The sequence below is a fragment of the Anabas testudineus genome, chromosome 5 (assembly GCF_900324465.2).
Source record: "Anabas testudineus chromosome 5, fAnaTes1.2, whole genome shotgun sequence".
NCBI lineage: Eukaryota > Metazoa > Chordata > Actinopteri > Anabantiformes > Anabantidae > Anabas > Anabas testudineus.
The window spans coordinates 4,669,624-4,678,607 of NC_046614.1; the positions used below are offsets into that span (position 1 = coordinate 4,669,624).

At 40.2% G+C, this 8,984-nt stretch overlaps 1 protein-coding gene across 6 annotated transcripts in view; it reads right to left on the reverse strand.

Annotated features, from left to right (window-relative positions):
- chl1b (cell adhesion molecule L1-like b) overlaps positions 1-8,165 on the reverse strand; it is a 60,207-nt gene extending 52,042 nt beyond the window's left edge. For 5 of the 6 annotated variants that reach the window (XM_026350138.1, XM_026350136.1, XM_026350137.1 and 2 more), the window contains exon 1: positions 8,036-8,165. The gene's annotated coding sequence lies outside the window, so the exon portion shown is untranslated. Of the gene's footprint in view, positions 1-1,913; positions 1,989-8,035 lie in introns of all 6 variants that reach the window. The other variant, XM_026350135.1, reaches the window with a different exon arrangement.
- Between the last annotated feature and the right edge of the window lie 819 nt (positions 8,166-8,984).

Sequence of the window (8,984 nt, forward strand, 5' to 3'; positions counted from 1 at the left end):
CATCAAGCTCTTTACCAAAGTGATTTAGGTAAAACACAACATCTCTATAACAATTTGTCAGGTAGAGTGAGACAAGTCCAGCGCTACATAAGAGAATTCTTCACTGATGAATGTACTCCAACAAGCTAAAAGAGCTAGGCTGCAGGCCACTATTTATATCTAGAAAGTCTTTGTTCTTCCTGATATCAGCGAGATTAATCTGAAACAACATCTGTTTTCTTCCCCCCACAAACATATCTGCAATTTCCCAACAAATTAAATTAGCATTCGGCTGTAAATCATGCATTGCCTTTGTGTCATCATTAGGTTCCTTCTTAGGTTGTCATTGTTGTAGTCTTTACAGTTATTCCATATTTTACATTTTGCGCTTAAGAAGCTCACAGTTCACACAACACAAACAATGCACAAAAATACAGTGTTTTCTCAACCTTGGGATCACGGCGGAAAGAACAACCCTGCAGCTGTATTTCTGAAAAAAAAGTATTCCAAGAATAACCTTAACAGACTTGTTGGAAGAGCATTGTGTGTAAAAGTGGAAATTGTAATCTATTTTATATGATGCTACTGTAGTGCAAAAAAGGTTCAAACAGAAAGGTTAACATGCACAATCATTATTAAAGTAAACACATGCTGTGATCTTTCTACTTTATTATTTTACTACCACTACTAAGGAGTACCAACCTTCTGTATTACAGTGTTTACATGATGTTTTCTAATTTTCTAATTTCTAATTATATGGATGCTACACAGCTTGGCATTTCATAATGAGCCCTCCACTCAGAATTAGCCCTACTCTAGTAGTTGTGTTTAGAAAAGCCTGCATTGCACTGATTACCTAATGCAATTAAACAGTTTTTACCCCTTACGCTGCCCTTTTGTGTGTTCCAATGAGTCAATTTGTGACTAAAATGCTCAGTAATTTAACACCAAGCCATTTTCTTTAAGCCTCATAATCATAATACCTAACCAGAGTTAGACCTTATGACTGGTCTCATTTTGTGAGCAAAACCACCCCGCAATCCTCATTAAAACTCCACTGTAAAACCGAAAAAATGTTACAAGGTGAGATTAGCTGCAATCCGATATGAGACCATAAAAATGTTATTTGCAAGAAGGTCTTGGTTTCTGCCCCAAAAATCTGGAGTTGTAAAAATAATGAGGTCAAGTAGGTCTGTAGTTCATAGTTGGTGGTCTGTGGGTCGTACTTGTAAAAACGGAGAGTGGAGCGCCCTCCAAGCTGATGAATTAATTTGGATTTGTACCAGCTTGGCAAGATTCTTTCACTCAACATTTGCTCTGTCTGGGGGTGAGTACATTAAGAAACAGACATGCTGAGTTCTGGCGCTTTGTGGAAAACCCTAAAGGAAAACTGCAAAGACTTTCACAAACTGCTAAAAAAGGTTCATGCTGGGGAAAAGTATAAAGTTGTGACACATAAAACAAACCAGTCGGCGCAGGAAGAGAAACAATACTGGATGAACAAGTCCCATAATGTCTCTATTCCTTCTTTATATTTTGAATAAAAATAAACACGCTATAAAATCTTCTTTACCCAGATAAGGTCATTTGTTGTCTGCACATTCTCTAACTGCAATCAAATCAAAACTACATTTTGGGACAAATCAAAATCAACACAAATGGTGCAATTAAAGACAAAAAAGGATTATACTTCTTGCTCACGTGTTCCCCCACTTAGCAAATTGACCACTCAGCAGCTCAGACTCTTTGTTTCATGATTCTAATCACGCTTGATCTGCTCTCTAATCTTCCATTTGGGGGATAGCGCTGTTCTTGACCTCATTGGGCCAGTAAACAGGCTCTTACTATGCAGAGCAGACACTGGGCTCCCATGTTCACACCAAATCAACATACATAGAACTGTACTGGCTTAGGGCTCCCAGCAGTCCACTTACAGCACCCAGCAGAGCCCGGCACGGTGTAATGAGGTCCCAGGGGAAGCGTCTGGACATAGAACATCACTGCAGACCCTGTCACACAGACACATATTACTCACCTTCTTCTAGACAGACTGCGAGAGCACTTAAGGGATCTATATTCTCATACAAATAATAAACTGTGGCTCTGAGAATGCAAGTGTACTCCCAACAACTACTGGATTTAGTGTAATGCCCGGAAATTTTGTGCAGTAGTTACCATTGTGAACATGTTAAACATTTAACCTGCTGATTACATTATACATTGTTAGGGCTGTGTAACCACCTATTTTACCATGGACACAACTACCAAAATCAAGATAAACGGTACAGGGAAAGTGTAAGAATCAAACTTTTTGTTACATGTTTGACTGTAAATCTGCACAAAGGTTCTGAGAGAAATAATCACATATTAGTAAGTTCCATTTATTAGTATATTATTTAAAATATAATAAGACACGGGCCTTCCAATGTCATCATTTTTTATAAACAACTGTAGAAAATGCACTTTAACATACTATGTATCACTATTTGGATATTAAAGGATTTACAGTATATCAGAATATATGATTTCAGTCCTATACATACATGTTGGCTTGTTGTCAATAGCATTTGGCTTAAAGTACTAAGTGCAGTCTTACATGTCTACTATAATTTACATTTACATTTACAATTACAATTAGTAATTTGGCAGATGCTTTTTTCCAAAACGACTTACAAGGTCTTGCATAAGGACCCCTGCTGGAGGTGGGCCACAGCCAGGAATTGAATCCGCATATGAAGCTAACATAATGACTGTTCTTCTAAGAAAATACACTTTTCAAATGCACTGCTTTGTGTAATCACAAATAAGCTGTCAAAGAAATCTGAGTAGATCAAAAAGAACAACAGTTTAGAACAGCATAAGAATAACTCTAAGACTAACTTAGAAAATCTTACTTAGACTGAAGTTGCCTTGACGTTTGATAAATTTGACTTTTTTGATGTGTGCTGAACACACATCAGTGAATACCTCACATTCAGTAAAAGGGTTTCATAAAAAGTGAAGTTTATTTTTGGGTGTCATGTATTATAATATAATATAATCGCATTGATTGGACAAAATAGGCTATTAGAAATTGCAATGGGCAATAGGCAGTTCCATTAAGTTAACTGGTAAACAGTACCAGCTTCAAAGCACCATAGAAAGAGGCGTGTCTCACTTCTGCCCTGGTACGTCCTCTATGTCCCCTGCCTGTCACATGTGTCCTCCCTCATCCTCTGTGCCCTTCACTTCTATATCCCAAGGGTCCTCTTGTAACCTTATCCATGCAGCCACACACAATACCCTTCATGGGACACAAAGCTAGTGATACCACACTCCTCTGTTGCATTCTCTACATTTGTCACTTTTATTCTTATGCTCTTTGTTCCTCTTACCTCTGTATGCATGAGTTATCCCAAATTGAACCCGCAATTGAAATGGAAATTATCCCTGTACCACAGTGGCTCTAGAGCAATAACTTCTTACTCTTTGAGGCATAGTTGTCATGTTTGTTGTTCCTTGGAGAATCTTATGGTTGTGCTGCCCTTTTCACTGAGGTTCTTAACATAAACATTGAATTTAGAGGATTTGTACCCTGCGATTCAACAGCTGTGTTATAAAACTGAGCAGACATCCAAGAATTGGGACAATATGATTGGAAAATGAGTTTGAAGCTGACAGCAAAGCAGAGTGGGATTACAATACCTCTCATAAAACATCCTCTTACTCGCTCTCTCTATCAGTTGTGGTTTTCATTTAAACATAATAAAAACTGATTAATTAAACATAACAATCACAACTCTACACCCACAAGGCAGAAAAACAGTATATGCTACATTGTTGCACTCAATCCAATAGAGGGTGGAAAATTCCCATGAAAAACAAATTCCCAAACAGCCCAGAAGGGAGGATAATAACACAACAAGTGGAAGATATGTGGAAATGTTGTCACTTGGAAATAACAATATGAGACATTCATATCTTTTTCTGAATGATGACATGAAACACAAAACATTATGAAACACGTGAAAAGCTGTAGCTGGCAGCAAATAACAATACGTCTTGGTAAAATGTTCTGTTTATGAGAAAACAGCCTGTGCTCCACGGAGACGGGAAAATGATAATGATGGCAAAGCTATACCTCCGGGCAGAGAGGTATGATCACTGGTGTTGGCTACCAGCCTCTTCATCCCCTTCTGCTGAGAAAAGAGACACTGAACACATGAGATAACATTGACCCCAATACAGGTTTGTCCTTCAGTATAAACTTTACTGATTAATTGTCCGTGCATTGCCAGAAGCCATTGATCATGTTCACCCAGTGGCCCATGGTGATGCAGTGGCTTGTTAAATAAGAAATAAACCTTGATTCCTATGATCATCACCCCTTATCTATGCACCCTCCTCCATCCCCCATCAGAGGCAGCATGAGGGGAATAATTTCCAACGCTCTCTCCTCTGAATCCCTAGCAGGTATCATAAAAAAGAAATCTGATAAATAAATATGCACATTGCCAGAGAGCAGGTAAGGAAATAAATATTTCATGCAGCCAAACACATTTCCAGAACATGCTGGCTAGAATGTGCTTTTCCGGCTGTCATCGGCGACAAACATGAAAGAAGAGAGTTCAGGTACGCCGGTGCTGCAGCACTCTCGACTCTGCCTGCAGCACAGGGAGCATGAGTCGTCACTGTAATTGCTTGTAGAGCTGGAGCCTGAGCTGAACCTCAATTAGAGTCTGGTTACTTGCTAGGCTCCACACCTTCTTGCCGTGTCTGACAGCTACTACCGGACACACCCTCTTAACATCTCAACATCACTGCAGGGATCACAGCAGTGTTTGTCATTACAGTGAAGGTTTGCGCTTTGAAATCCATCCAAGACTCACACAAGTCACACATTCACATGAAATTAAGTCCAGAAACATAATGTAGACTGGGTGATAAGATGGCACCTTAAATGGACAATTAGTCACATACAACAAATAACTCCTGCTCACTCTTGTCAGCTTGTCATCTGAAACTCCAATTGCATCCAACAGACAGAATTATAGACTGAAATTACATTGCTGATGCTGATAAGGAATGCATGTGGCTGCAGATAAGACCCAGGTGGATGTTTTAGAGTGTGCAAATTCACAGTATGTGCCAGATTTAAAACCTTCTAATCAAATATGAAAAGTTCAGGTTCCCCCCCTCTCTGGTTCAGTTTACACCCACCTATCACTGAATTGGGGGGTAAGTGGGGGCACAAAAAATCTGGATTTATACATCTTTCAGTCTGAGCTTTTAAGGCCAGGTGTACAGAGCTGCAAAGAAAGGGCTCTCTGTGTCTCTCCCTTTTCCCTTTTCACTCTCAACCTTTTCTTCTGCCACGCTGTACACAAGACAATTCACTGATTACACACAGACTGTTAGTGCAAACATGTTTGTTCCAAAGCAAACAAGTTTAAACAGGTAAAGACAATCCCTGCCTCCCTCTCTTATTCAATGCACTTCCTACCTCAGAATGAGTTCATAAAGACTGCACAAAAGATGAAAACAATGCAGCAAGGTGTAAGCTCATGTGTTTTTATCACTTCTCTGGGACAGTTTCAACTTAAGCACCGCAAAGAGAGTCTGATAGCATGTAATCACCCATATGAGGATGGGTTCCCTGTTGAGTCTGGTTCCTCTCAAGGTTTCTTATTGTTGCCGTCTCAGGGAGTTTTTCTTTGCCACCGTCACCCTCAGCTTGCTCATCAGGGTTAATCTGATTATTATGATTCATACACTTCACTGTTCATGTACTGTTCTTTGGTTGTGTAAAGCTGCTTTGCGACAATGTCAATTGTAAAAAGCGCTATACAAATAAAATTGAATTGAATTGATACCATACTGTATCAAGTCCCATCGATGTGCGGGTGAAGTTCGATATCAAAAGTTACCATAACTGGATGTTTTATTTCTTAGATCACCAGCCACTAACATATGAAGAATGAGTCTGTCTGCAGTTACAAAGGATGTTCTGTTTCCTGCATTTTGTAATCAGAATGATTAAAAGGATGAAAAAGGTCCATGAAATGTGCCAGGTCGGAGCTGCATATTAAGTGGTGAGAGGGCTGGCTGACATGGAGCGGCTGGGAGATGGTCGACACTTTTGCTTGTCCAATTACTGGCTCTCGCTCAAATTGTTTGGTGAGAAGCATTCGACCTACTTCTGGACACAAAGCACCACTGCCCTGAATACAGAGAGGCTGGGGACCACGTGTGATGACAAGTGCCATTAGAGGCTCTTGTCTTTGGCCTAAATATTAAATTTAGGCAATGTACCTGATGTGTGATAATTCTGGTCATGAACACTGAAGAACCAATGTGCTTTTGGCATGTTCTGCTGGGATGGGCTGGGGAAACTAAATGTGAAAAATAGAAAATAAATGGGAGAGTAGCTTGAGATGGCTCACTTTTATAGTAATTACAGTCTGACCTTCACAAGGTCTTTGTGTTTAACATTAAGCAGCAGCAGTACCACTGGTTCTAACAGAGGTATTATTAGGAGTGGCAGAAAAAACAATAGAACCATATTTCTTAAGTTTTAGAAAATGTGCCACAAACTGTCAAAATATGACAAGACTACTGTGTTGTCAACAAAAAAAGATAAGCATCAAAAGGAATACAAATATCAGATAGATAAACTAAGGAACACTGAACTGTTTCTGGGTTTCCCTCAAAGGCATCATTCTGAATTTGCATCATTTCCACATAGTGTGTGTGATACATCTGCATACCTTGTAAATATTCATATTGAGGGATTCATTTAAACCATGTGAGATAAAGCCTGACTATAAATGCAACAAACACAACAAGCAAACATAGCAACAACTGGTTAAACCATACCCCCATCAATTACACATCACAGCCATATAGGTACCAACCACACCAATCTTCTTATTAAAATGTCACTATAATGTGATTTTAATAGCACTCGTTAATCTCAAGTGTCATTCTAATCTTGGGTCTGGCATGCTTTACACTTGTGCAACAGCAATGCATGCAATAGAGGGCAAGTCTGAGAAAGGTTTAAAGAAAGAGGATGTGAAAACACAACAGATTCTTTTCTCCAAAGTACACTGTCAGTCTTTTGAGTGTTAGCTGAGACAAAAAAAAAAACATAAGGTATCAGAAACTGTCTCACTTCTATACTCCAGTGTAACAACAACCTTTTATAGACTGCCAAGGCTGCTTCTAGTGCCACATGACACCACTTATGTTTCCACAGTACAGGAATAAATCTGCTGAAATGGCACATGCACTTCTTCTATGATAAAATCAGCACACAAACTACAACTGCAGTTCAACCATCAGTATAGCTTCCGCTCATGCACTTTGTCCTACTACACAAACTGGAACCGTCCCTGTGCGTGTCACAGAACATGCGACTGACCGCACCGGATGACAAGGCGTGATGCAGTTGTGCAGCTCATGAGAAGCAGCGATGAGCAGGCTGAGATCATCAGTGGGTGATGGGAAATGTAGTGGTAAATAAGAGGTCTCCAGGCTGTGATTACTCTCAGTCTTCATTCATACAATTCACATTCATTCATTCATTAAATATGAATAAGGAAATGTTACTTTAATTTCAGATTAACATGAATTCCTATATTCAAACTCTAGTCATGCTGTTCATTGAAAACCCATAAAAAGCTTCATGATGATATGTTCTCCTCAAAAGGTGCCTGTGCAGGTGGGTAAACCAGGTTAAGCTAGGTTAGCCCCCTCTTCTCTCTCTCTCTCTCTCCCTGTGCTTATGACTAAAATGTAAGTCTAGTTATCATTCCACTCCTGAAAAACTGAAGCAGTCGTGACTACATCCTCCTTTCTTTTGTTTCCTTTTGTTTTTTTGTCACCTTCATGTCCAACCACCTGTCAGTAGGAAGCAGCATACCGTCCGTACAGGTGCCTGCTGTGAGCTCCGTCATCAAAGCTAGCTTCAATTTCTATCCAGCGCAACAACTACCAACACTTTTTTCAGGCAGAAATATTTCGGAAAGTGTACAGATTTTATTGTAAGAAAAACACAGGAATTGTGTAAGCTCACCTTCAGGTGCAACTCATGCCGTGGCAGCCGTTCAGAAAGTTGAATTTCCTCCACCGCTGGATGAAGAGGGAGGCTGGACTGTTAACGTAGCGCCGCTCTGCCTCGCACTCAGCCTGAACCTCCCCCTCCTCCTCCTCCTCCTCCTCCCTCGGATGCTACTATCGCTCCCCCACCACCTCCACCACCACCACCACCCCTCGCCTCTGTAAGAAAAAAAAAAAGTAATAGCGGTTTCTTCCTCCTCCTCCTCCACAAACACAGGCTCAAAGAAAAGAAGGGAATCTATCGCAGTCAATAGGTTTTACAAAACCCCATGGCAACGCAGCCAAACCGTGCGCAACTTCCCCACGTTGTGACCGGGTTAAAGCGCTCCCCAGCCCCCCAAACAGTGACAGCGGCATTATTCCCCGGAATGAGCAGGTTTTACTGGGAGCACTAAACTACTCCTGGTGAGGATGCTGTTCAAATATGAATGAGGGGAAAAATAGCATTTAAATGTGGTGGTGGTCCAGTCGATTGTTGAGGATTAACCTCTATGTTACCCTCTGCATAGACCATCACAATTTCATACAGTTGCTGATTCATTTACCCTGTTAGTTTAGGACTTCATTAAATTATTCTGTTTATATTCCTTGGAAGATCTACTTTCTCTTTTTTTTAATGTAATAGAGCAATCTAGGTCCAGGGCTCTTAAGTTGACCACCCAGCCACAGATTTTAGACTCAAAGCCCTTTGAATAATGCAACAGCCTAATGACTCAGCCAGTTCTATGACAGTGATTTATCTATGGATAATAGTTTAAAAACAAGTCCCACTCCAATCAGAACTGGTGTTTTGTTACATCAATTATGTAACTCCCCTTATGTCTGAACAAGTCTTGATTTCGCATTACTGTACTTCTTAACTGATTTTGATTCTGCATCTTCCTACACAATCACAATTATTTGGG